We start from the raw sequence: 21,228 nt of genomic DNA, 5'->3' as shown, positions 1-21,228 counted from the left end.
AAACTTTTTTGAGTATTGAAGAGACTTTCAATATGAAAATCTTTCATTGGAAAGACACAATTAGAGATTAGAAATTTATTCCTCCATTTATATAGATTATATTAGTTAAATTGTCTCATTCTTTCAATAACAATCTTTACACTTATATACTAATCCTTTTAATAACTGACAAAATTGCTGACTATACAATCAATTATGCAAATCATAAACTGAAGATAATATTATGATATTGATCAATGTGAGATGTAATGCAATTCTTATCACGATATTAATGACGTGTAATAGGTTATCCACAGAAATCAAAGGAGTTTCAATAGATAACTGTCATTTTTTTGAAAATGATATAATTTTAGAATATTCTCGCAATGAAAACTCTATACTCTATAGTGAAATAAACTTTGAACTGTACTCATAAATCTTACGAGTACAGTTGAAAGTGAATGTCACTGTGAGGAAAAGTTAATGTTCAAATGATTTATAATAATTTTAATAATTTAAATCCTATTTAATAGCATCGACGATTCTCACTTGACCAATGGTGACAGATCTTAGTGAATCCCACTTCACTGTAGATAGATATTATGGGATGCAATGGATAATCACATCGGACCAATTGCTTACAAGAGCAGGATGAGCAAACTGGAAGCTCCACCCACTCTCTCTCTCTTGATTGACCAATATGTGTTTCCGTGTTCTGCCGGTAGGTGACAGCAGGTACTGAATTAAATCACAGTGATTATAATGACAGTCTGGGCAACGATTGATAATAATCATAATATTTCCTAATCGAGATAATAGATTAGATTTATCCATATTTATATAAAAACTTATGCTGTATCATGTAGTAATTTACTCACAATGAATGAATACATGGTTGTTAATCATTTATTGAATTTCACATTTTATGAAGAAGTATTGATCGGAAAGTAATCCGAATTCCGATGGTATAATATTGTAATTTTGGAGAGGAGAGAAAAGGGAGTGAAGAGAGAGAGAGAGAGAGAGAGAGAGAGAGAGAGAGAGAGAGAGAGAGAGAGAGAGAGAGAGAGAGAGAGAGAGAGAGAGAGAGTGAGAAAGAGAGAGACAGAAGAGAGAGAAGATGGAGAAGAGAGAGAAGAGAGAGTAGAGAGAAGAGAGAAAAGGGAGAGGAGAGAGGAAAGAGAGATTGATTGATTGATTGAGTACTTTATTTATGTAGATTACAATATATACTGTCTTATACACTTATATACAATAGCTTAAATTACAGCAAAATTATAGATGAATTTACATGATATAGACTAAGAAAATAATTATTGAACTGTATATGATATGAAAAAGCAATTTGTAATATAATAACTATAGATAATGCCGTGCTACCAATTTCTCCTAATTCGGTTGGATAGCATTTCACACCTATTAACCTAAGGGTAGTTTTCGGCTCCAACATAATAGATTCTTGGTAAACTATGAATGGATCTATCGCCCATGAATGAGAAATCCAGTTTTCAGAGCAAATGAACTTATAATCTTCAGAAGAATTTTGGCAATATACTACACAAATACACAAAGAACAATATCTTACAAGCCTAAGCATCCAAAGTCACTACGAGCTAAATACTTATCCAGTTTATATAGTTGAAAAACAGTGGCTATTGGCTTGTATACACAATAAACAATATATAGACAAAATAGAACACTAAAAACTGTTTAAAACTCAATTTAAAACATTAATAAATTCACTTAAACAGAAAAATATTCAGAGAGCACTAATTACAACACACATAGCCAGCCATAAGTTCCAGAGAGAGGAAGGAACAGGAAAAACCCAGCTACCAGGAACAGAGCAAAGCTTCTTCAGTGTCGATGTTACGGACACGTCACCAAAAAAATTATAAATTACAAGTTTAGAATTCACATCTTATATTTGTTCTCAAAAAAACTTTATTTTGAAACTATTATTTTAAATTTTTATATATCATCTCTATTTAAATAAACCATTTATCTTTTTAATTCTGTCAACCCAGCCTCGGTGACACCATGGAATATGCAACACAATCATTTACGATAAATTCTCAGTCAAAAAGTGTCCGTAATCGATGACTCTGATATTCACTATAAAGTTTTATAGATCTCAAATTGAAGATTCGATTCCAATCGAGAAAAAATGTAATATTACAAATACCCCCTCTTGACATAAAAAATTTTACTGTTTGAAAATTTAAATAAAAAAAATTACATTGACCCTAATGGAAAATTTTGAATTGTAAATTCGAGAACAGTAACAATTTTTCTGTAAAAACATTACATGTTGTCCTATAATATTGAAAATTATTATAAAAATTCATCAATAGCATTGTTATATGTTTCCAAACAATATTTCAAAGTATAGAATATCAAAATTACTTTTGATTTAGCTTTATAATTTAAAGGAAAATATCTCAACAGAAAGTTTAATATGTAAAGAATAGTTTTTTGAAATTGCACATAAATTTAATAGATAGAAAATTTAATTTTTATTGCATAAAAAAAATTAGTATGCTGAATAAAAAAATTATTATTATTATTTATTTTTTTTTAAATGAATTGATGAATTGTTACATTTAATTTTCACATAAAATTTCAATAAATCAAAAAATGTTCATTTCTTTCACTATTGACGCGGTTGATTTTATCAATGCAAATTTTGGAAAACAGTCCGTTAAGGCACTCAGTATGATTTTCAGTTAAGTGTGACTACAGTGTGATGACGTTAGTGTTGGGCTGATCCGAATACTCGTAGTGTTGGGCTGATACTTGTAGTCGACTGATGCATATCAAACTACATACAGGTGACATCTCAGTTAGCATTGCCTCATGCTTGTAGTAGACGGCTGCATACCAAACTCGATACAGAGTCACGTAAATTTTGTATCATATTTGTAATTATACAATATACATTTCAGGCTTGAAATGACAATGTAATTTGTTTTTTGGAAAAGAGATAGACACTGCATACAGGATTAACTTAGGTGAGGATTAATTTAGGTAAGGTTTGGTTTTTTGATATTTTCTGTGTTCAAGGTTTAGAGTTCTGCATACAGGAATAATTGAGGAGAGGATTTTTTGAATCAATTCTTTTAAGATACTGTGACTGTTATTCTGAATTCAAAGTTGCGAACGTGAACATGGATGGCAATTACCTCCAGCTAATGTAGTAGTGTTGAAGTTTGAGATACAAGGTCAGCAATAAGCGTTGGCATTGTCATTGGCGTATGCTTTGGTGTCGGCATTGGCATCGGCGTTGATATTGGCATTGGCATCAGCATTGGCGCAGGCATTGGCATCGGCGCAGGCATCGACGTAGATTTTGGCATTGGCATCAGCATTGGCGCAGGCATTGGCATTGGCGCAGGCATTGGCATCGGCGCAGGCATCAGCATAGATATTGGCGTTGGCATCAGCACAGGCATCGGCGTAGTTATTGGCGTAGATATTGACATCAGAGCAGATATTGGCGTAGTTATTGGTGTAGATATTAGTGTAGATATTGGCGTAGTTATTGGCATTGGTATTGGTGTAGGCATCAGCGTAGATATTGGTGTAGATATTGGCGTAGTTATTAGTGTAGGCATCAGCGTAGATATTGGTGTAGATATTGACATCAGAGCAGATATCGGCGTAGTTATTGGTGTAGGCATCAGCGTAGATATTGGTGTAGATATTGACATCAGAGCAGATATTGGCGTAGTTATTGGTGTAGGCATCAGCGTAGATTTTGGCATAGTTATTGGTGTAGATATTGGCGTAGATGAGTCACACTAGTTCGAAAATCACCCAAATGTTCTTAACACTCTTTATGGCGTTCACTTGTTGCCGATTTCGAGATTCACATGATAATTATTTCAATGTTAATGTCTGTGCTGTACCTGTTATCTTAAAATGCTTATAAACTAAAAGGAAAATTTTGATTAGGCTATCAATACAATCTAATACACATGAAAATTATTTTTAAGTATATAATCAATATAAAATTGAAATTTGTTAACATCTTATTATACAGTCAGCAATACATAAATTGTGAAATATGGAGATATCAATTACAAATTTCAATAGAAAAAAAATTTCATTTCCATCTATTAATTGTTCAAATATTTTATAAAGAGCAAATATTCAATATTATTAATCATCGTTTGTTGGATACTACAGTTTATTTCGACTTTTCAATGTTCTAAACACAAACTACATTTCATGACAAAACTTTACTATCAATCATTAAACAAGAAATCATTCAAAACATCAATAATATTTTGCTTCAAAGGCAATCAATATTCATAAGTAAACAGCATCTATGGCAATCAACATTATTAATCAACACAAAATTATTATCTCATTACTGCCTTTCTAAGTCATAACCTCTGTTATTCCTTCTTTAGGCAATAATGGGTTTCGATCTCAAAAAACAATAACATACCAGCAAAATCCTAATCAGCAAACCCCATTAAAATTCTACATACACTCCAGCATCCATTTCAAACGATAATCAATCATATCAAAATTTATAGAACAAACAGTTTTAAAATTTTGAAAAAGACATCAATTACAAAAACTTTAGAGAAATTTTAACCTTTAACTCATTTCAATTAATAATATAACAAGACATTTTTATTTAAAGAAAACATTATTATTCAAGTTAACTTTCATTAATACATCTCATATATATGGCTACACAATCATTAATACTTTCAAATTTTAAAGTTTATTTATTATAACAAAAGAATTTATACATAAGAATAGATTTCGGAATGTTCTAAATTGAACCATTTATTTTTTTAAATAATTTTATAATTTGAAGACTGTATGATAAATACAAACATTTCAAGATTACAATACAAAGATGATCAAGATGGATAATGGGTAAATAAGTTCCCTAAAAAATACAAGCAAGAGAAAAAGAAAATTGGGTAAATAAATTTCCTAAATAATACAAAGAAGAGAAAGATTAATAATGGGTAATAAGTTCCCTAAAACAACACACATTTCAAAATAAGTGATACATGATGAAAAAATATATCACAAGCACATAATTCTTTACACTACAGTAGATAGATTTTAGAAAAGTTAAGTTTTATCAACAATTTAAAGATTAGGAAAATAAGCTACTATTTTAACTTCCAAAATTATTTCAGAAAAATACAAATTTAAATGACTATGGACAAGATTGGTTAAGATATGCATCATAGAAGAAATTTACTGAACATTACACAAAGACAGGAAAGAATCGAAATTTGAAAAGATTAAGGGCCAAGAAAAATAGGCTACACGAAAGAAAAAAGACACAATTATGGACTCTTACCATACATTGCGTAGCGATTATGCTATTCTGAATCCCGGCATAACACAGGATTCCTAATCATTGTGTGCTGGGGAATACCCTTTCATCATGTGATTCACTGTCATCATCTTGTAAATAAGCAACTTGAAACAACCTTTGAATACTAACACATCAATGGTGACTTTGTGTTTTGTTTTCTTCAAGAACATAATTTTATTCATGGGTTCATTTGTTTCAACAAAGCCATTTTGCTTACAAAAGTTAGTCATGTTCACTTGAGAATGCATTGCATACACCTTTTCAATTTCAGTTGAAAGTTGAACTCATCAACTTGATTCAAAGCAAGATTCATTTTGTTTACATTGTTCCTAACCTCTACAGAAACCTGTCTCATGTAATCATTCACTTTGTTTATAGTTTTCCTAACCTTCAATGTAGCAATATTACTTTCATGCTAGTTGACTTTCAGTGAAGACAACTCCCTACCTACTTCTTTACTCAATTCTACTATCTCATTAGGGTTGACTTTTTCAACAACAGTAACAAGGCCTACATTGTCAGAAACTTGAATGAGTTGATCTTGTATCTTAACACTACTATTATCATGCTTCAATTTGTTTTCATCTTCATGATTATCACTCAATGTTTCATGTGCATCTTTCAATAGAAGGTTTATACTAACCTGCTCTAGTCTTATGCTAGCAAATTCTTGCTTCATATCATCAAACCTAGCACTTTGATCTTGTTTCAAATCATCAATCTTAGCATTTTGCTTATCAAACTTAGCATTTTGCTCATCAAATCTAGCATTTAGCTCATCAAACCTAGCATTTTGCTCATCAAACTTTTGTGTTAAGAATGCTATAAGATTCAGATCATTTTTAATGTTTGCCATTTTGCTAGTCTGCACAGATAATATATTCATTAGGACTTGATCTCTCTTGAACCGACCTCCCATTCAGCAGTATACCATTCATAACCTATCAAGATATCTATCCTACCAATAATTTTTTATAACCAGGGATTTCATGGTGTACCATTTGGGACATATTTATTTTGTAATTCGGTCCCACCAGGGGTACCATTTGCCGTGCTACCAATATCTCCTAATTCGGTTGGATAGCATTTCACACCTATTAACCTAAGGATAGTTTTCGGCTCCAACGTAATAGATTCTTGGTAAACTATGAATGGATCTATCGCCTATGAATGAGAAATCCAGTTTTCAGAGCAAATGAACTTATAATCTTCAGAAGAATTTTGGCAATATACTACACAAATACACAAAGAACAATATCTTACAAGCCTAAGCATCCAAAGTCACTACGAGCTAAATACTTATCCAGTTTATATAGTTGAAAAACAGTGGCTATTGGCTTGTATACACAATAAACAATATATAGACAAAATAGAACACTATAAACTGTTTAAAACTCAATTTAAAACATTAATAAATTCACTTAAACAGAAAAATATTCAGAGAGCACTAATTACAACACACATAGCCAGCCATAAGTTCCAGAGAGAGGAAGGAACAGGAAAAACCCAGCTACCAGGAACAGAGCAAAGCTTCTTCAGTGTCGATGTTACGGACACGTCACCAAAAAATTATAAATTACAAGTTTAGAATTCACATCTTATATTTGTTCTCAATAAAACTTTATTTTGAAACTATTATTTTAAATTTTTATATATCATCTCTATTTAAATAAACCATTTATCTTTTTAATTCTGTCAACCCAGCCTCGGTGACACCATGGAATATGCAACACAATCATTTATGATAAATTCTCAGTCAAAAAGTTGTCCGTAATCGATGACTCTGATATTTACTATGAAGTTTTATAGATATCAAATTGAAGATTCGATTCCAATCGAGAAAAAATGTAATATTACAAATACCCCCCTCTTGACATGAAAAATTTTACTGTTTGAAAATTTAAAGAAAAAAATTACATTGACCCTAATGGAAAATTTTGAATTGTAAATTCGAGAAGAGAGAGAGAGAGAGAAGAGAGAGAAGAGAGAGAAGAGAGAGAGAGAGAGAAGAGAGAGAAGAGAGAGAAGAGAGAGAAGAGAGAGAAGAGAGAGAAGAGAGAGAAGAGAGAGAAGAGAGAGAAGAGAAAGAAAAGAGAAAAGTGAGAAAAGAGAGAGAAGAGAGAGAATTAAGGGTGTGAGAAAAAAGGAGATATGATGTATGAGAGAAAAGGAGAGAATGGGAGAGAATGCGTGTGAGAAAGAAAGAGTAAGAAAGAGAGTTGCATGAAGGAGAAAGGAAGACAGAATTCAGAGAGTGAACAGTAAAGGGGTGTTCCAGGGGTCACTCGCAATTAACAGTGTTGTGCCCAGTCTGACACCAGGCCCCCCTACCCTTAATTTTACCCCCCCCCTCCACTGTTCCTCTGAAGGGGTTGACCAGAAGAGGGCCTTTCATCAACTGATGATCCCTACTCAACCCCCTCCCCACCAACAATAACCCCCTGTCAAAATTAACCGGCCCGTTAACTTGTTAGTCTAGCTGGCTGCTAGCTTCTCCTGTCATACCCGAGATTTGAGGATTCCCATCTTCGGTGTGAACAGCTGTATGAGTGCGAGTGAGACGGCATTTTCTTGATGAGAAGGTATTTGGTTAGGGAGTGAGTAATTCTTAAATAACTATCAAAAGTTCGTGTTATCTTCTGATTTTCTCGAAAACATTACATGAAAAACATTTCAATCATAATTATAGATACAGTTATTTTTGTATATAGTGCGATGAAGCTCCAGTAACTTCCTCTGTTTCAATGAAAGTAATAATAATAATATCAAGTGACCTAGCTGGCCCAGGTCTAGTATAAGAGTTTTCAGGTCGCAACTGATCAATTTCAGGGTCTTTGACAAGATCCAACGACTGCTTCTCAGGCAGCCGGGACCGACGAATTAACGTCTCCATTCGAAACAGATGAAAGTGATGATTTTGAAAGTGATTTTCCCCCTACACATAGATGAATATCTAGTAGAGAATTTCAAAATATGTTGTATAATATTGTATTTCATATTAGTGTATTATTTTTTCTGGAAAATACATTTGAATTTAAATTGATGTAATCTCAAATATGTTTATATGTTTCGATGGATGTTATAGTTGAAAGAAATAATTATTATTTAAAAAAAATCCTAAATAAATGCTGTAAATCACCCCGAAGACTTCTGCTACTGCAGACATTGACAACAGGGTTAACAGCTAGATGGAAATTCGATGAGAACTACTATCCAAAAATATTCCATCAGTTGAAAGAAATCATCAAGTTTAAAATGTAGCTTACACTAGTTAGTTTCGAGGAGAATAAAAAATATTGTGATCATATTGTGTTTCATGGTGTTTGAAAGCCTTTCCAGAATTATTCTTTGTTATTCACGCCTAATTTACATTGGATTCGAAGTTCTACAATTTCCCAAAATATAGCTCTAGAGAGTGATAAGAATGCTTCTCCCAATCTGTATAATTAAATAGTTTTATTCGTATCTGTTTGAATGTCTTCAACTCTATTAAAATCTGTTCAGAATTTCGCATGTGTTAAAAAACTTTTTGGAACAACTGGTAAACTCATCCTAGTTTTGTGTTCAACTTAAACATTATAGATACAATAAGAACGTAAATTCGAAGAGCTATATTGATGATAATGATGACGTTGATGATGATAATGATAGTGATGAATATGATGATCACGGTGATGATGATGATTACCTACATCAATCAATCCAACACGCTTCTGATTGAGAGACCGCCTACACCTACAGATTCACAAGCTGCCAACATTGAGAGTAATTACAATGGGTGTACTAATAATCCAATTACAGGTTCGATTCGTTCAAACACTTTTGTGTCATTACAATGACAATGGGGGAAACGATGTACTTAACGTGTCAACACTTGTGTAATTACCATCAAAAATTTACTTAACGAGTGGAATCAGTAGAACACTATCGTGATCACAATCGGAAGACTACTCACTCACTAGTAGAGTACAAATTTAACACACCTAATTACTACAAATTAGGTATAGCAAACTTAATTACAATTCACAAAAGGGTGAAGTAGTGTGTAATAGAGATTCACTCCAAGCTGTCGATAATCCTCATATATAACATCATTGATTCCTAATCGAACAATGCTGACAGTTTGAGGTAGATCACAAAGCTAGTCAAAACTTTAGAACAGCGGTAATGAGTAGACTGAAAGAGGTCTGATTTCGCTAAGGATTGAAGGCTTTTGTTTGTAGGTGCACCGGTACGTGTTTTTCAGTGCGTGTAAATTGTATAATATGTGTTTGTGTATGTGTGAGTGTGTTTTGGGGAGGATCATTGTTTAAAAGGTGCTGGCAACTGAGGAAATTAGCCGTAGTGAGATTCACTTGAAACAGTCAGCATTGGTTGCATGAGGAGCTTTGGTGCTATTTAATAGGAATGCTGACAGATTGTGTGGATTGGACTGGAGTGAGATTCATTCATATCTGTCAGCATTAGTTAAATGAGAGGAAATCAGTGTTATTAATGAGGAATTCTGACTGTTGAAAGTGAATTCCACTGGTGCAAAAGTGTCAAAGTGTTGGAGCCAACACACGCCGAGTGCAGAAAGGATTTATTTGGGTTGAAAATCGCGGGATCGTAGTGGGGGGGGGGTTAAAAGGAGAGGTGGTTGTTTGAGAATGAGAGAGGGGGGTAGAACCAAATATTAGCTGGGGCAATTATAAGTTTGTTGAAATCACTGGCTGCAGTGCACCCAACCCCCCCCCCTTCCACAGCGTACCCAAACATAGGGTAATTTTGTTCTTCAGGGGAGGGGGAAATTTAGGGGTATGCTACTAAACCCCACTTCATCCTAGTGTAAATAAGCGTGAGCGCGCAAAAAGGCATCGTGAATAGTTGGGTAGGGGTGCAGGGGTGGTTTGTAAATAAACGTCATAATATAAATTAGGGGGCGGCGAGCAAAAAGTAGTGCCTGTTGTGTTGGGGGTGAATTTCACATCTAGTAGTAACGGGGTTGTGTTTTGGTGATGAATTGTTGTTGATATTTGATAGATTGTATAGTGGCTTAGAATCTGATCTGAGCTGAATTTAGTTATACTGTGGCAACACGAGAAACGAAAGAAGATATCAATTTGATGGGTTGTGATTCTTCATCATTTCCAGTTTGATGTTAAGTGCATAATTCATGACAATGTAATAATTTTTTCTTGCAAAAAATGAGATTAAGCTTCATGTATAATAGAGCTGCAGCTGCAGTTGTGATATTTCAGAATACCTTCAATTCGATCATATTTCACTTAATTGAAATGATTCAGGTGGGTAGCGGGACTTTTGGATTGTCATAAATTTCTCATAATTATGTAATTCTTGTAAGATGATTCATTAGAGCAGAAGTGATTTTCGTAAACAGGAAAGGAGGTAAGGGATACGGGAGGAATAGCAGGAAGGAGTAGATGAGTCGGTTAAGAAGGGGAAGAGCGACAGGAAAATGAAGAGAATGAGAAGGAGGATGAGAAGGTGAAGGAGGAAGGAACAAGAAGAGAGGAGGTTGGTGGATGAGACAGAGGAACAGAACAAGGACAAGAAAGAGATTGAAGGGGATAGAGAGAAGAGTGATGAGGAACAGTATTAGAAGGAGTGAAAGAAGAGAGGTTGGAGTGAAAAAAGGAGAAAAGAAGAGAACGAGGAACACCAGAAGAAGGAGTAAAAAGTGAAGGTAAAAAGTACAAGAGAAGAAGGAAGAGGAGAAGGAGGGGGAAATAGAATGACGGGGTCAAAGAAAGGGAGAAGAGAATGAAAAAGAAGAGCAATGTCAGAAGGAAAAAGAGAAGGAGAAAAGGTGAAGGAAGGATGAAATGACAAGGGAGAGAAAAGAAGAAGAAGAAGAGGAGGAGGAGGAGTGAGTATCAGGAAAAAGAGGAGAATGAGAAGAGAAAAAGGAGATAGAGGAGTAGAAATGTGCAATGACCAAGCTGGCTGCACAGTACACATCTCTCAATTGGCATGTCCCCGAAAAAAATACGGAACCCGAGGGGAATCAACTTCTCCAGTGAGGATGAACACAACTGCAAAATTCCGAACGCGTTTTTTTCAGAGTTTCAAAAATTCAAACTCATCACGCATGGTAGCCCTGTGCCCTTTACCCATTACTTCGAATTATCTCGTTCCCCGGCTAACTAAAAGTGTGATTTGAAGCATGATCCCATGCCGTCAGGAAAAACGTCAACCCGTCACCGATATTTTCCTCTTTTTTCCTGTAAATTCCCTTCTTCAAACTCTTTCCTCTCTAAAAAATAGTGGACAGAAGCGAAAAAAATGGGGAAAAAGGTGAGCACACGTCGATTCGTGTGTGCGATTTCTAAAGTGATGTCTCTGTTATTTCTGCCGTTGATAATAGCAATCCCACTTAAGCCCATGAATAGCCTTGCTGTGTTCTGTTATCAATTGAACTTACCAGTGTCTGAGCCCCCCAGATTACTGTTGCTTGGGAGAGAAGATCATTTCTAGTTTTTTTCTTGTTGACAAGCACTTTTTTTTCTTCTCGTGTCGGTAACAGTTATACGATGAGTATAATTTTTCATAGTTATGTGTATAGTATAGGCCTATAACTGTACAATGTTGGACAATGTTTTACTTTTCTAATCATTGATAACATGTTTTTCTTCTCGTTCCTGTAAAAATTATAGAATGTGTCTGTTATTTATCATATTCATGTATCATTCATCGGAAGTGAGAATTTTCCAAAAGACTCTGAAACTGGAAGGTTATATTATTTGAAACCCATTGCTATTCATTTGATTCAACTTTAGAACATACTTATTATCACTCCGTAACATCACATATTATCTTAATTTTACGTTATCCTAGTATCATGAACTTTGATTCAACAATAATTGATTGTTAAATTGATATTTCCTTTTTCAGAGTTTATAAACACTCATTAAACTTCAATCAAAGTACAAATAACTTCAAATCTGAGAAGAAAATGAAACTAAGTTTCTTTACAACAGAACAGAATATCAAGTTCTTTATTTAAAAAATTGAAAATGAAAATTGAAAGGTGAGAGTTCAATAGAGTTTTTAATATAAAATGGGAGTAGACCAATATAATTATAAACAGTTCATTAGACTTGGCATTCTGTCGTCAGCCAAAGTTGGGAGAGCCCGATTTCACTAGGAGTCAAATCTGCAATTACCGTGGAAGTCAATCTGTAAAAAAACAATAAATTTCAATTCGAATGAAACTTTTACTAATACTTATACTTATACTTCAAATAGAGAAAGTACCAAACTACACGATTGAATGAATTCGTTCAAAGCGAACTTGTTCAACACCAGAAATAATGTTCATGCACCAGAAATGCTCAATCAACCTGAAAATACACACTTACTAGCTTTATAAATACGTCGCTTTTCAGCGCACATTTCATTTCCAACTGCAATGTTGTATGTTGGAAACTCGTAGAGTATTGACGGCCATACCCCTGTTTGGAAATGCCTATTAATCTAAACTGTAAACAAAATCACTTTTGAGCAGTGACGCAATCATTTTATGCTCAACTGTTCATTCTCACACACGCACAGGAACGCGTACCATGCAAAACGATATAATATGTATATACTTACTGTAAATACCGAGAATATACAGACACTGTACAAGTACATGAAACAAGCTCGATATTATGTATGAATGCTCACACGCTCACAAAATGCATAGATATACTTGTCGAAACATTTTAACAACCAAACAAATATACGATATTTGATATAAATATATGATATTTGATTAGATATCATATAGTAAACTATTTGAGAAATACTGTATATTCAATAGTAGCACAGCACTCCACTCACTTGGAAAGATGAAATCATTGACTAAGTAGGAAGTACAGAAGAAAATACACATAAATGTAACGGAGAAAGTTGTTGCGTATTTCGACATAATCTCAAAGTTTTTTCTTTTTGATTAATTTTCCTCCAAACCTTGTTTTTTCCTCATGATTGCTTATTTCTCCTTATCTGTTTCTATTCGGTTTTTGTCTTTCTTCTAATTTCAAAATTCATTTTTATCAATTATCTCTTTTTCATTTTTCTAACATCTTTTTGCTTTCTTCTCTTTCCTAATTATTGAGTTATCACACTCACACATCACTTCCTATTCTTTATCTGTCCCCTATTGTAACTTGCATGGATAGATCTGATAATAAAATAAATCATAATACATCTGATCTCTTCCCTCTTCTTCCTCCCCAATCTTCACTACTCTCTACATACATAGACTATCATTTTTTTAACTTTTCTCCACCTCATCATAAGTCATTCACAAAATTTCTCCTCTATTCCTTTTTCTCATAACCTCACAATTATACTTCGTTCTCCATTATTTTGATTTCAGTTTCCTTTCAAATTCCTCTCCTTCTTCACACCTGTACCCATTCACACTTTCCTTTTCCCTTTTTTTCGACTTTCGGGATCGCCACCTATCTAATTCTCCCTTCCCCTATTACTTCACAGCTTTTTCTCTACTCATAAATAAATAATGTGTGTAAACTAATAATCATTCTCTACTCGAATATTGAATCATTCTAAACTAATCCTCTTTCTCTAATTATCAATTCCTTTTCAAGCTTGTTCGACAATATTTGTCAAAGACGACAGTGAAACGGGTGAGAGTATAAAATGAATCATTCTCTACTCAAATCGCAAATTGCTATTCTTCTCTTTCTCTTCCCCTTATTACTCCACCTTCTCTGCAACCTTTTCTTCCTCTACGGTTCTCATTTCATCTATTCCTCTTTGTGCTCGTTCGGCAGTATTTGTCGAGGATAAATTGACAGCGAAGCTGCTGTTAAATCATTCCGACCGTTTCAAATTTATGTGTCACTATTTGCATTTGCAAACTCATTGCTAAGCCGCTCTTTCAAAAGTAAACTGTGCCTGTTTTAGCGGAGGGATTTTCACATCCCCTGGAATTTTACGACGATAATGATGATTATGATGACGAAAATAGGGATTACCATTGTTTTGTCGAAGTTGAATCGGAGAATACATAGATTACAATTGATATAATATTCAAACTTGTTTAATCATTTTCCTCCTCATTCAACAACTTTACAATTTTTTCAATCTAATAATTTCATAATGTTACGATTTTAAAATTTCACATTTAAAGGCTGATGGGTTGGTAGCTCACATTCTAGAAAACCGGATAAATTGACTCCACACAGGCTATGGTAAACCGATTGATGAGGGATTGTTGAAGTGGAGAAAATCATGACCCAGTACTATCTTCCAATGTTTTGTCAACTGACGGTACAACCAAGTGGGTATCAGACTCTATTTACAGTAATTTACTGGCGTCAAATGTCACATTAAAAAGAGATTTAGCTGAGACATGAGATTTATTTCGGTACAATTGTCCGTTCATTGACACCGTGTAACACGGGCATATTTGCACAAATTATATCAGTAATTCACATTCGTGTTATGTTCAACACTGATTTGAACTTCACATATTGTATTCTATTTTACTACATAATTTATAAAAATCATAGTCCACAAGTTAATAAAGCTAAACGCCTACGTTCAGATCCTATATGTTCACATATTGTGAAGTATTGTCTCCTTCCATTAAATTTTGTTATCGAATTTATCCTGAATCCATCACAAAGAAAATACACAAGCATATTATCTCACTTGAAAAACAACATCTTGTTACATCACTTATACTATTATATACTTATGTTGGAAAAGATTATATGCTTGTGTATTTTTATTGTAATGGATTCTGAATGAATTCTATTTTATTTTATCGATTTGTAATGTGTATGTTAGAACAATCACAGTATATGAAAGCGTTAATTTTCATGTGAAAGTATAATCTATCTTCCCCATTCATTTTTTACTTTATTACCAGAATTGAAGTAGTAGTATGGAAAAGTATGACACTGAATGGTTGAAAGTGTATAAGGGGTGCTAACATTACATTGAACATGATGATTTCGAAATGAGAAGAACTATGACTTTGCATAAATTTTGTGAATTATCATGTATTCATTACAATGCAGTGAGTGAATGATGAAAAGTGTGGAAGAAGAAAATATGGACAATCTCGTTCATTATTACTTCAAGATATTTTGTCAATGTATGTATGAACCCAGCTCGGCGAAGAAAGTTAGAAAAAGGAGTATGAGGAGGATTCAAACAGATAAAAAAATATAGAATCGAGAAAAGGTCTCTGAGCAAAAAAATATTCTGCCAACCGCCGAAGGTTCTCCCCTCTCCCTGGACAACAGACTCGTTCCCAATTTTCCAGACCCAAATACCAAGGGACAAACACTCACTCTCTCTCTCTCTCACACCGCTACCGGCAACGAAAAACCCCTGAACTACGAACCCTATTGAAGCGAAACCCCCTTACACCGAAACCCCTCAAGAATTCCAACTGTCTATCGTCTGAATGACCGCTATATCCCCAAGCTTTGAATTTTCCCATAAAAACTTCAGTTTTGACGGATTTGACAGCAGCTGTGGGAGGTGTATGAATATTCTTGTTCAGCAATCGTGAGTTAGGGAATTAAATTCGTGTTAATAATGAAAATAGTGGGAATAGACAGCGGTTACAAACATAAGAAAGAGCTAGTTACCATCACTGGTATTTGAAAATTCTAATATATCCAATAATTATTGACTGAAGTCCTAAAAAATTACCCGGTATTATTTGAATATAATCCAATATTTCCCATTCATTAATCGATAATCTATCAATTCAATCATTCATAACCACACAGCTTCCAGAGAAGTAGCACAGGCCCAAGCCCAAAACAGTTCCAACTCTAACAGTCCAAATGTAGCTAGGTTATGTGTCACTTTCACATTTTTCAATTACAGTAAAATCCGTTAGACATCCGCAACCATGCATACCGTGAAATCGCCATTAATTAATTTATTATCAAGTATTGATCCATTTCGGTACTTTTCATCCACTCGGTATTAGAAAACCTTTGAAAACTAACAATAGCTACTGAGGGCGATTTCAGTGTGATATGGTCCTCAACAAGACTTGTTAGTCTAATCTTGGTATTCCATGATTATTCAAAAAATGATAGTTGTGGAATGATTATTATGAAACATTGGTTGAAAAAGTTTCAAACAATTATGAAGTTACAGCAAAGAAGAAGGAATCAAGTTGAAAATTATTGTCTTCACATATTGTTGTTTCATCTGTGCTTATTTTCCATTACAAGAGTGTCGCCTAGAAAGTGTCGCTTATTGATGCAGATCTCCCAATAGCAGAGCAATGCAAATCAATAAGTAGATTAAATCCGTGAAATTGTAAGAGAAGAGTGGAAAATATGAGAGCAGAGGACAGGAAAGAACAAGAAATGAAAAGTGATGCGCAAAAGTTTGAAGTGGCAAATATATCAGACTGGCAAAGCTGAACTGCTCCTGGGAAATCAACGCACTTTATACGAAATGTGCGCTATCGGTAAAGGAAAAGCAGTTTTCATTTTTCGCCAAAGCTTACCGGAATATTCGTGAGAAGGTGGAGGGTGAGGAGAAGAAGAGAGAGTGAAGAGAGAGAAGGGTAGAGAGAAGACATCAAACGGGGAAGACTTCGTGACTAATATAGAGAATCGGAAAGCCAAGAACTCAAAGTTGGCGGAAATGAGGTAAACCCATCATTGGAACAGTCTTCTTATATTATTGGAATTCATTCGAATAGTTGATTGTTTTATTCCCTTCGTTTCCCAATATTGTTGAATTGTTTATGAGATAGAATTTTCGAATGTGTTTGTTAATATCTAATATTGTTGGAAAATAATAATAATCATCATCATCATCGATGACACACCCAAAATGTATTTTCTATTGTGACGTGTCTACAATTACAAGTACTACATGATACTTGATTCATTACTGAGGGATATTTTACTGTTATAAAGTATAACTCCAATTATAAGAATCACTTGGGACCAGACCTAATTCGATAAATCAAATATTCAGATAATTGGAGTTTTCACAGGAAAACGTGGAATGTAGAAAGAAATCTCCATTATTCTACTATTCCTAATATTACAACCGTTGAAATACTTATAATAATCAATACATAAATAAATACATAATAATCTCAGATTTGTATAGAATCAGCCTATTCTCTCCTAAAATTTGGATAATCGGTATTAAAATAATTGGAGATCTACTGTACGGCATTTATATACGGTAAACGATAAATTGAAATTCTATAAAAGATGGTTGCATGAGATAACAGGAGATGATATCTTTGCTCTATTATCATCTTTGTGTATTGTTACTGTAGGATATGGTGTGTACATATTGTTACTGCGTATAGGCTATTCTATATTACAATGATATTCTGAACGTTGTACAACATTATGATACCAAAAGTGCTCATTTGAAGGTTCAAGGGTAAGGGTTGTGCTACCATTCCAACGTGAAATAAATAATCGGACCATATTGTTTCCCCAGGTACTTTATCAGCACATGTTTTCAAGAGAATATTTATTGCCCGCAAGCGGTCAGTCCATTGTGATGTTGTGTTCGCGCCAAAAAATAGGGAGAAGCCAGCATGCCGATGTGGAAGGTGGAATACGAAGACATGTGCCTGAAATATTAGCCTTCCCGGACATAATAATAAAATTTCCACCCGTACCCAAAACCCATTCCAATTAGTCGATTCGAATGCTGGATACTAGTGAAGGGAAGGTAAGCGAGAGGATGAGGAGGGGTGGAAGAGTAGGAAGAGGAGGACAAGAAAGAAAAAGAAGAGGAGACGAAGAGGAGAATGATACGATGAGAAAGAATGAGTTGATTCCAATGTCGAATCCTAGTGAAGGAGAAGTAGAGGAAGAGGAGGAGGAGGAGTCATGACGGGAGTAGAAGGAGGATAAAGAGAAAGGAAAGAGGATGGAGGCGAGTAACTGAAAGAGAGGTTATTGGATGAGTAACAGGATTTTGGATGAGTAAGAGGAGGAGCTAAAAAGGAGAATGAGGGAAAAAGAAAATGAAGAGATTTAAAAGGAGAATCAGTATGAGACTGTCCGAAAGAAGATATATCGGAGTGAGAAGAGGGGAAGAAAAAAGGAGGAGGAGGAGAAGAAGAAGTGAAAAGTGAATGAAGAAGTGATTGGGAAGAGAAGTAGAAGGACAGGATGAGAAAAAGGCGAATAAATAGGAATAGCTGGAGGATTTGAGGAATGAGGAGGAAGAAGAGTAGGTGAATGGGGGATGATAGGAGATGAACGAGGAGGAGGAGGAGGACAAGAAGGCAGAGAGGAAGAACGAGGAGATAAGGAGTAGGAGAAGGAGAAGAAGATGACGGAGAAGAAGGAGGAAGAAGAGGAGAAAAAGAGAAAGAGGAGGATGAAAGGAATGGAGGAATGGAGGATAATGCGAAAATGAAGAAGAGAAATAAAGGGAAAGAGATCGTCTGGAGAGATAGAGAAGTGAGAGGTGCTCGTATGAAACAGAAGATCTCAGTATCTACTCGTTCTATTGTCTGATTGATTTAGCTAAATGATTTAGCAAGTTAGCTTCACACTATAGATAGCTTACAGATTCCCAATAAATTCACCATAGATAGTCCAATATTTTGAATACTTTATGCACATACAAATTGTGATGCTCGTCAACATTTTTGAGAAGATAATGACAGTTAGATAATATTATCATTGAACTAGAAAAATTGTATGTAGTTTGTACCTTGTACCACAGAGCAAAGAAAAATACCAAACATACGTTATTATGCAGAATTTGTATTTATCTTGGAAAAACCATGACATAACCTGGTCAAAATTTGAAAAAAAGTTGCAATATTGAGTAACCTGTTGACTAGCTTAGCTCTGGTGTCAAAGTTTTCCGGAACTGATCAATTTCAATAAATTTTTTTCGTTGAATGTTGATGACTCTTAATATTACTCTTTTTGTCTGTTTTTCAACAGCCGAGACTGACTGTTAGAACATCGGTATATGATAATACAACGTTCCGAATATGTTAAAATATATTGTGGCACTAACATATTACACATTACTAACTCATATTACATTAGTTACTTTCACATTACATTATTATTACACATTTTTTGAAGAGCTGCTTGTATGCATCGGCTAGATAGAGTATTGGATATAGATGGAATGAATAAGAAGAAATCAAATGGTTATTTATGAGTTGTGATTTTCCACTGTTTCTAGCAACAGGCGATTGTCGTGAGATGCACTGCAAGGGAGGCAACGCCAGCAAGACAAATGAAGCAACATCAGACAAAAGAGGCAACAACTTGTAGTCCAGTTGGGGGAAAGAGATGAAAAATGAGATACAATTATTATGACTATAAGTGATAGGGAGGGGAAGTGTGAGAGGAGAAGCAGAGGGGTGAAGAAAGAGGAAGATGTATTGGTGAGGATGAAAAGGAAGCTGAGCTGAAGGAAACAAATAATGGAAAAATGGAAGAGAAAGAGAGCGGAATGGATCGTGAAGGAGAGAGTGATGAGAAAGAAGAAAGAGAAGATGAAGAAGAAGGAATAAGAAGGAGAAAGAAGAGGAGGAGGAGATGGTTAGTGGGAAGATGGATTGGGAGGAGGAAGAGTTATTGGAGGACGAGGAGAAGGAGGAGGAAGAGAATGAGGAGTAGGAGGAGAAAGCGAAGAAGGAAAAAGAACAAGAAGGAGAGAGTGTAAAGGAGAGAGAAAAAAATATGAGAATCAAACAAGAAAATAAGAAAAATTGGATAAAGGAATTGGGGAGAGAATGAGAAACAAGACTACGAACAGAAGAATATGAAGATAACAAAAACAATAGGGAGAAGATAATCAAGAGAAAGTGAATAAAGAAGGGAAGAAACAAGAAAAATAGGAACAATAGATGTATAACAAGAATAAGAGCACCAAGTAGAAGTAGAAGAAGAAAATTGAAGAAGAAACAGAAGAAGAAGAAGAAGAAGAGAAGAAGAAGAAAAATGAGAAGAAATGATGATGAGGAAGGGGCGAGAGCGTGGTTACAAAATGGCACCAAGCCGTGTGCTGACATGAGTCAGATGCGTGATTTCCCAGCGGAGTTTCCCAGCATCTAGCTCGGTCATGTGACCACCCAGCACACAGGGCACCACTCTTATGTGCTACTACTCTATGTTATGCTATGCCACTTCAAACAATAACTTAATGGATGCACTTATGATAGAGGTTATTGGAAATTGAATTGAATACGTTCTGTCCCAATGAAATTGACAAATCTGTTTTCAACTGTGAATCTTTTTCTGTCTTTTCACCCTCTTCTCATTCTTCCTTCTTCTCCTGCTCCTCCTCTTCCTTCCTCTCCTTCCCCTTCACCACCTCCTGATCCTCCTCCACGTTCTCATCCTCTTCTTATCTTCTAACTCCTTATCCTTATTTTCTTCCTCAATCATCTGTTTTCTAAAATCTCTTATTCATTTTTTCTCACTTCTTCCCAGAGTCTCTCCCTTTTCTCCATCTCACATTCTCATTTCCTTCCTCTATCATTCCTCTTATAAAACTTCTTCAACTTTCCTCACACGAAAGAATCCACCCCACTTGGAAATACTTAGCCAGTGTTAATTTAATGACTGTTTTCGCCACGTCCAAACTAGCAAACGAATTGCTTTCAATGTTTGCTGAAATAAATCAAAGTTGCCGCGATTTCACAGCGACAATGCGCTTATTATACGCTCGCTTACTTCACTTTTCTTTCTCCTCCTCCCCTCCTCCTCCTGCTCCTCCTCCTCCTCCTCCCCTCCTCCTCCTGCTCCTCCTCCTCCTCCTCCTCCTCCTCCTCCTCCTCCTCCTGCTCCTCCTCCTCCTCCTGCTCCTCCTCCTCCTCCTCCTCCTCCTCCTCCTCCTCCTGCTCCTCCTCCTCCTCCTCCTCCTCTTCCTGCTCATCCTCCTTCTCCTCC

This window comes from Nilaparvata lugens, chromosome 12, assembly GCF_014356525.2.
Source record: "Nilaparvata lugens isolate BPH chromosome 12, ASM1435652v1, whole genome shotgun sequence".
Lineage (NCBI taxonomy): Eukaryota > Metazoa > Arthropoda > Insecta > Hemiptera > Delphacidae > Nilaparvata > Nilaparvata lugens.
The sequence above is the reverse complement of the archived record's forward strand: the minus strand, read 5'-3'. Positions refer to the sequence as shown.